This window comes from Gavialis gangeticus, unplaced genomic scaffold (assembly GCF_001723915.1).
Source record: "Gavialis gangeticus isolate Ggan-Ray unplaced genomic scaffold, GavGan_comp1, whole genome shotgun sequence".
Classification (NCBI taxonomy): domain Eukaryota; kingdom Metazoa; phylum Chordata; order Crocodylia; family Gavialidae; genus Gavialis; species Gavialis gangeticus.
In genome coordinates this window covers 19,452,005-19,460,584 of record NW_017728995.1, presented here as the reverse complement: position 1 = coordinate 19,460,584, position 8,580 = coordinate 19,452,005, and the positions used below count along the sequence as shown (strand labels likewise).

Genomic DNA, 8,580 nt, shown 5'->3' with positions numbered 1-8,580 from the left:
AATAACCATTTGACAAGGTTGCTTTGCAATGTCTAATGCATTGATTTTTGGTGAAAGTATTGCTTCTTGGGAAAAATCTGCCTTTTAGTCACCGTGAAGCAAAAAGGAAATTGTGAAATGTCAGAATTCCGGTGGAACCAATGTTCTAAGTTCTGACCAGTTCTGCTGACCGTAATTCAAAATGATTAAACAGCATAAGGCAAAAGCATTACAAGAACTTTGCAACCGAGGCATGTTTAACAAGCCCAGATGCACTGATTCATTCAATTCAGTCCATGCGCTGTGCCAGCACATGTCTCCCTACAGCACCCAGCAATATCAAGGAAGAATCTGATTTCAGATGTGAATCTCAGAGGAATTTTAATAGTAACACATGAAACTGCAGCCCAGGTGCTACATCTGAAGGGGGTTTTGTTAGGTGTCAAAGGAAAACTTGGGATTCTGTTGATGAACTTTCCTTTGTGCTTCTGGAAATGAATCACAAAAACATCAGTCTTAGTCCTTTGTAGTAAAAGATTCCATGATACTTTACAAGCATCGAGAAAGTTAGCACTAATATACTGGTCAGGTCCTTGAAAGAAATTACTATCCACCACAAGTTCATTCTGCTTTCCTACATATATTCCTCTAGTACTCTGAATTGGATACTACAATTTCCTTTCATTTTCTGTCCTACAAAATTGTATTGTTTTGCTGCAGACTCTTTGGACAGCTACTGTCTTCTACCCAGGAGCTGGCTGCCTTCAAATGTTGGGTGAAGCAATATATGCATCTAGCTAATAAAGTACCATTCTCTTCAAGATGCAAGGCACTACTTAAAGAATATATTATTAAAAGAAGCCACAAATATTTTGAATAAATTGCAAAGATCTAAATATGCCCAATGTCCAAACATGAAAATAGTTCAATATTTTATCACATCTAAGAAAGATTGGAGGCAAAAGTTTGAATATGACTGCAGACTGGTGGGATGTGAATTTGTGTGTACATAAAATGCATACACATTACTCTCTGCACTATTTATCAAATCTTCCCCTGGGGCATTAAAAGGCAGACATGCCCCATCTGAAGATTCATTCATCCATCCAAAGTTGTGGCATTGCTATTACTTATATGACTCAGTAAGTGAAAAGGTTGTTGTACTCACTCTGCTTTCACACCAACATAAACTTAGAATAACTCTCACAAAATTGCAGTGGTTTAAAAAACATCAAAACACCATATCAAACTCTCTGACCCTTGTCTAAGACACTTGGAAAGGACCAGGTTGGGATCTCTCTCCAGGGAGAGTGCAAACAGCTTTCCCCTACACCAGTGGTTCCCAACCTTTTTTATACAGCAGACCGGCAAACATATTTAAACTTAATTTATATATTTACATTTAAATTTACATGTTCACATTTTAATTTTTTATGTGGGGGGATTGCAAGGATCAGATTGGGTTGGGGCACCATAGCTGCAGGCACTGGGGGACCCTGCAGGGAAGGAGAGTGTGCAGGTGGTGGCTCAAGGGGAGCCAGCTGAGGCTGCTCAGGAAGAAGGGGCTCTATTGCCTTCCCTAGGAGCAAGCAGCAGACCCACCTCCCTGCCCTTCACCCCAGGCATTTCCTTGCCTGCATCCCCCACTCCCAGCTGCGGGCAGGGATGGAGGATCCTGCCCAGCCCAACATGGCCCCAGTACCTGCTGTGCGGGCAGCGCCTCGCTGGGTGCAACCATGGCAGTGGGAGTGGGACAGGGTGCATGGAGTTGGCTGCCTCCCTCCCGGGGCTGCCCTGCTGCCCAGCTTTAACCCCGCACGTGACTGCTGGTGGCCTGATAACCTTCATGGCCTGGTACCACGCCATGGCCTGGTGGTTGGGAACCTCTGCCCTACACTTACCCTACAATGGCTGGTCATCAATTCTTCGGAAGCAGGGTTAGGGTTAGGGTTCAGTCCCTAGCACAAAAGATCTTGGTCCAGGCTGTGACCTCTTAGGCCCTATTACAGAACAGATATAAATAATAAGAATAATACATGTTCCTCTTCTTGAACAGCAGCCCAAGTGTTAGACATGAGCCTTCATATTTTTCATTGTCTTGAAAATGTACATGGATGAACCATTTTGCCATAATTAGGCTCAGTGAGGAAATATAGCTAAGGAGTTTTTCAGGGGCACTGTAAGCAGGTTGGTGTGCCTCCTGTCTTTTGGGCTGGCTTTGTTCCCTAGAGAGCCCCTCTTAACACAAAAAATAGTCCTTGTGCCAAACAAATAAATGAGCAAAACAAAACTTTTAGCCCAGGGGTGGGCGAAATGTGGCCTGTGGGCAAGATGCAGCCCACCAAGCCATTCTATCTGGCCTGAGGGGCCCCTAAAAATTTTAGAAAATTACTATTTATCTGCCTCTGGCTGCCTGTCATGCAGCCCTCGATGGCTTGCCAAAACTCAGTAAGCGGCCCTCCACCCAAAATAATTGCCTGCCCCTGTTTTAGCCCTTTTCTGGGTGTTAGGAAGGATCGTTTAGCTCTGGTCTCTTCCTAGTAGAGTTCATATGGGTTCCAGTCCACCTCCTGACCACAAACTCCTCCTTCCTCCAGTTCACCACTTTCTGTTCTCCTTTCTGGGCTTTTCCCTGATGGAGAGATACTATGCCCTGATTAGCTAACCACCCAAACTTCGTCCTCATTTAAAAGGTCTGAGCACTCTGTTATAGACTCCTGTTGCTTTCATTTGTTTTTCAGAAACATACATATCATTGCATATTTCTACTGACTGTATTTCTGGGCCAAACCTACTGATTGCTAGTGGAGATGCAGCTCTGTTTTTTGGTATTCTGAGAAATCTAGTTCTTGTGTACCTGGTATTCTGCTATTGTCTTGCATGGGACAGGGTGCAGCATTTTTCCTGTGCATGGGTCAATGATTAGATGTTAAGGGGATGAGGATGGGATTGCTTGTCAGCCAGATGGCAGGTGATCATTGGTTTTGCTGGTGAGCTACTTCAGGCCCAGCACTAAGCAAAAGCACTCTTTTTAAAAAAAAAACAAACAAGCAAGCAAACTTTCAACCTTCCTTCCAGATGTGAACTTCCTCAACACATTTTATCGTGTGAACCTCCCTTAATGTATTTATAATCTCTAGAACCTACAAAACGCTGAACTGATTTCTACCAGAAATACATTTTTAATTTCAGAAATGTAAACATCAAACACATTAAAACCCTGGTGTGAAAACTCACAAAAATATGGATTTTTTTTTTTTTAGGAAGATGTTAGTATATTTGGAAATCCAAAATAAAATGTGGCACAATCAGGATTTTTGGAGGGCACAGGTGAGTACCGTTTACAACTTACCCTATATTTAACCTGAACTTTATTAATTTGATCTTAAAAAGCTGAAATGGGATGTTATTCTTTCATTCTTTTTTAATTAAGTGTGCCTGGAGCTTTACAGAAGAAAAGCAATAAACGGATATGGTCCCTACTTACTGATCTAAGCATCTTTCTTACAAACACTCACAAGCCTAGGTATTCATAGGAGTAGATCCTTTTACAAGCTCGACAGGAAAAGTCTGTGGGGATAGTACAGAGGCCTAAAAGAAAAGATGAAAAAGAAATCCCCATTCTAGGAACAAATGACTCGAAGCTTTTGTTTGCACTGGATTAAGTTTCACTTTGGTTTCTACTTTATCTGGACAATAGTTTCATTTTTCTGGAAATGGGATGGATTGTTTTAAACAGCATGAGTGGAATAAGAATTCGGACACTACAGTTTTCAGCATGCAGACTCTTCCCCTTGGCCCATCTATTAACAAGCCCATTGTACCTCTGCTTCCTGTTTTTAACTACCACGCTGACAAAGTGTTTCTGATACCGCTTTTCTTGCTAACCTAGTATGCCAGGCAGAGTTAGGCACACACTTTCTTATTGGTTTCTCATGTGTTTGGAAGGTTTCGTTTTGAAATGATGTAAAGAAATGCAGCAACATAGATAAACTCTAGTGGAAACTCCAGCAGCTCGTTTGGCTGGAACTCAGCTACCCAGAAGGAAATTCGAACTTTACATTCAGTTTGCTAACTGAAAAGTCACACGGAAGAGATCATATTCTCACTTTCAGGGATATGTTAACCCGTCTGTGCAACATAGGTCTTGGACTTACACAAATCTACCCGGAGCCAGATGCATAAATGGTTCACTGCCACATGAAGGGCTTTTGCTCAGGAATCATATTACTACCCCATGTGGCTATGGAATATATTAAAACACATATAATTTTACACTTGTATGAAAAGCTCTCTGAGAAAGGGGTGAAAATTAATCCTGCAAGGGTTAAAGCCATTATAAACATGCCACCCCCTAGAGATAAGGAAGGAGTGCAAAGATTACTGGGAATGATCAATTTTGTAGGAAAATATCTACCTAACTTAGCAGAGCAGACCAGACACCGTAGATCACTGATACAAAAGAATGCTCAGTGGATATGGGAACATGAACATGAAGCTGAATTGACAAACTTGAAGGAAAAAATAATGAAAGCTCCAGTACTAAAATACTATGACCCTAAAAGACCCATTAAATTGTCAACAGACACTTCTAAAGAAGGCATTGGAGTAGCTTTGCTTCAAAAACATAGGGTAGCTGGAGACCAGTAGCATATGTATCTAGGGCACTCTCTAAGTCAGAGAGTCTATATGCACAAATTGAGAAAGAAAGTTTAGCCCTGGTATGTGACGGTAAGAACTGTCATATATTCATATACAGAAAGCCTGTGATAGCTGAAACTGGTCAAACCTTTGGTAACTATGGCTAAGAAAGGGTTCTCAGACATGTCACCCACATTACAGAGACTTCTTTCAACTGCAAATGTATGCTCTAGACATACTGTACATGCCAGGAGCACATCTACTTGTTGCAGATATGTTGTCCACAGCATATGACACAATGGAAAATGACAGAATTCCAGACTCAGAGATAGATAGTACATGTTCATTTAATTAAAAGAGGGAGTCCTATAACAGATAAAATGTGGGCACTTATTGCAGAAGCTACTGTTCAGGACACCACATTGCAAAAAGTGATACCTATTTGTGCTGGTTGGTCTGGAAAACATATACGTAGCCCCTACTCTCAGTTAAAGAAAGAGCTATCAGTACTGGATGGCATTTTGTTCAAAGGCTCACGACTTGTTCTAGCAGTGCTAAAGAAAGACACGTTAAACAGAATACATGAGAGGCTTCTAGGCATTGGACAATGCAAAAGGAAAGCAAGGGATGCTCTATGTTGGCCCAACATAAATAATGACATAGATGATGCTGTAAAGGCTTGTATAACGTGCCTAAAGTACAGATCAGTGCAAAGAAAAGAGCCCATGATTGTCATGGGGGAGCCCATGACAACATGGCCCCTGGTTTCAGTCAGGCATTGACTTATTCATGCATGCAAGAAAAAAATATGTATTAGTGCTGGATTCTTATTCTCACTATCCTGAAATTGCATTGCTCAAAAGCACAACAGCAAACAGTATCATAACTCGCATCAAATCAATTTTTGCTAGACCTGGGATTCCACAAATTGTGAGAACAGACAATGGACCTCAGTTCAACTGCCTTGAGTTTAAAGAGTTTGCAAACAAATATGGATTCTGTCATAACGCTTCAAGTCCTGAATCCAATGGTCTTGTGGCAAATGGAGTACAAATAGTGAAGAAATTGTTGAAAAAAGCTACATAGCCACACACTGATGTTTACCTGTCAATCTTAAATTATAGAGCAACACCCATGAAATATGGATTGTCCCCAGCAGAAATGCTGTTTAACAAGAAACTCAAAACTAGGCTGCCAAATCTTGTGGGTGATGCTCATCAGAATAAAAGGCAAGATATGAAAACATTTAAAAAAATCAACCAACTCAAACAAAATGGTACTATGACAGGGGTTCCAGGGAGTTTCCATAACTGCACAACAAAGATATGGTGCTTATTTCAGATGGATGAACAAGGAGACAAAAAGCACTAGTTACCCATCTAGTAACTCCCAGATCCTATAAAGCAATCATACCAGAAGGACAGGTGTTAAGAAGGAACAGACCACACATGCAGAAGCATCAAGAGATTCACCAAAGGAAACAGAGCTAACATCAAAGCAACAAGAAATGAGACCGGAGATTGAAAATGACACAGAAATGGACAAAACTGAAGAAGGAAACCAGACAAGAGCTGAACCAATAAGGATTGAGAATGCAGAGAAACTGATCAGATCACTTAGCGCTAAAAAGCCAACACAAAAATTAATACAGACCTCTTAAAATGTGCTTTAACTATGGGTTGGACTGAACTGCCAATGTTAGTAATATATGCGGATACGTTACACGTAAAGGGGAAAGATGTGTGGATACCTTGAAGAGTGTTATATGTAAGTTGTTGCATTTGTCCAGGGATTGCAGGAGGGAACAGCAAAACTGAGGCAGGGTATTTGCCTCTGAATTAACAAGCTTTACCGCTCTATAAGCTTAACTCCTTAATCTTTTGAAACTAACATACCTTCCCCTTCTGAAGACAGCACCGGGGCTGGGAGGTGAGAGGGCAGAGTTAGGGGAGAGGGGCTGCACTTGCAGCTGCTCCAAACTGCAGCTCAGTCCTCTAACCCCGGGAGCCAACAGCGAACATCTGTTGGGTCCGAAAGACTGCTATAACTCATGGCATTTCCTGCAAAGCGCCATGAGTTACAGCAAGGAGGTGCTCTTCTGTCTGTGCACAGAGAGGAAAAGGGCCTTGTATCAGTGTACAAGTAAATTCAAGCCTTATTGCTGGATTTGAACCATCTACCTTTTCTGGATACATTGTCAGTAAATCTATGCTAGTACCATCTGCAAAGACATTTAAGTCACTCACAGTCATCCATATAACCAGAAGAAATTAAGCAGGTTTTAGAGTTTAAATAGGAAAGCCTCAAAAAAACAAACAACAAATAAGCAAATTCAAAACTGTATTTTTGATGGTTACAAAAAGGATGGAGCCAGAGTGTTCTCACTGGTGGCAGATGACAGAACAAGAAGCAAGGGTGTCAAGTTGCAGCAAGGGAAGTTTAGGTTTAGATAAAACTTTCTCACTAGGAAGGCAGTAAAGCACTGAAACAGGCTACCCTGAGAGGTTATGGACTCTCCATCTTTAGGAGTTAAGACCTAGGTAGACAAAGCCTTGGCTGGGATGATCTAGTTAGGGCTGGCCCTGCCTTGTGCAGGGGTTGGACTAGATGTGACCCTGAGGTCCCTTCCCACCCTACATTTATGGTTCTATGATTTGTGAGGCTGACTGGGACTCCATGGGACTATCAATGCTGAATTTGGAGGGAACCAGTGTTCATCTGTTTGCTCATCTCAATCCACCAGCAATGTGGTGAGAACCACCGGCGTTAACTGTAAAGTAGACAGAAGAGCAAGACCCAGCTAAATACCTAGAACAGGGGTGGGCAAAATGTGGCCCAGGGGCCATTCTATCCAGCCCATGGGGCCTCTAAAAAATTTAGAAAATTAATATTTATCTGCCCTGGGCTGCCTGTCATGCAGCCCTTGATGGCTTGACAAAACTCAGTAAGCGGCCCTCTGCCCAAAATCATTGCCCACCCCTGACCTAGAAGCTCTCTCTATGTCAGGTCATGAGTCGCCCACAGATCATTTTGCACAGACAGTCTAACTTTCTTAAGCTCAGGCGAATCCCGTGGATCCAGGCACATGGAGCCAGGTTTTGTTTCACCTAGTAGTCATCTAAGGGGACTTCAGCATCTAATTGCCATTCTAGTCTATTCTTTCAAGTTCTGAAGCTCCTCTAATGCATCTAATTGTGTACTGTAACATCATTTTGTTACCTCTCACTCTTGGGCCACAAAAAGGAGTGAGGAAAAACACCCATCTATTTTTGCATGAGCTGAGGAAGGGGAACAAACCTAAGTCATCAATGATGCACAGAGCAGGCTGAAGGCAGGAAGGATCCGTGAAGGACGCCCATCCTCTTCCATACCCTCTCTGGCCCCAGCAACATCTCCAAGCCTGAACTGCACAGCAAAGGCTGGGGGCAGCAGGGAGCCTGTGGGAAGCACTGCTGCTCCCAGTCCATGAAGGACCCTCTCAGTAATTTTTTTTTTAATTAATATATTGTGTATTCCAGGTCAAATCAGCCAAATCATATCAACTGAGCAGAACTCAATCGTTCCGAAACCCGTACTGATTGAGCAGGCAGAACTCAGTCGTCCTAAATACCATGTACAGGTTGCCCTTGCTTTATGCGGGCTCTGTATGTGCAAATTTGCTCTTATGCAATGACCCTTTTTATAGCCAAAACTTGTTACAGGCGAGGTAAATTCACTCTTATGTGACCGGTGTGGTGGAAGCTCGCAGTCAGCTGCTTTGTGCAGTGCATTGTGGGAGTGACGTGCACCAAAATATAGTCTCCTATGTGGACCTGCAACGTATTTCTGTGGTTGCCATCCCTGTTATGTGCTTGTGTGCACCATCTGCTGTTGGTGGGTACCAACATTGTCTTGTAGAAGTAGTAGAAATGGGTCTGGGGGTCAGTACAGTTGCAGTCTTGGAACGTATCCCTATTTGTT

At 42.4% G+C, this 8,580-nt stretch overlaps 1 long non-coding RNA gene across 1 annotated transcript; it reads right to left on the bottom strand.

The window, feature by feature from the left end:
- Nucleotides 1-343: 343 nt before the first annotated feature.
- LOC109287822 lies at nucleotides 344-1,984 on the bottom strand. The gene is made up of 2 exons (XR_002094965.1): nucleotides 1,881-1,984; nucleotides 344-467 (listed from the first exon to the last, which is right to left on the bottom strand). It is a non-coding gene; the product is annotated as an uncharacterized LOC109287822 (long non-coding RNA).
- Between the last annotated feature and the right edge of the window lie 6,596 nt (nucleotides 1,985-8,580).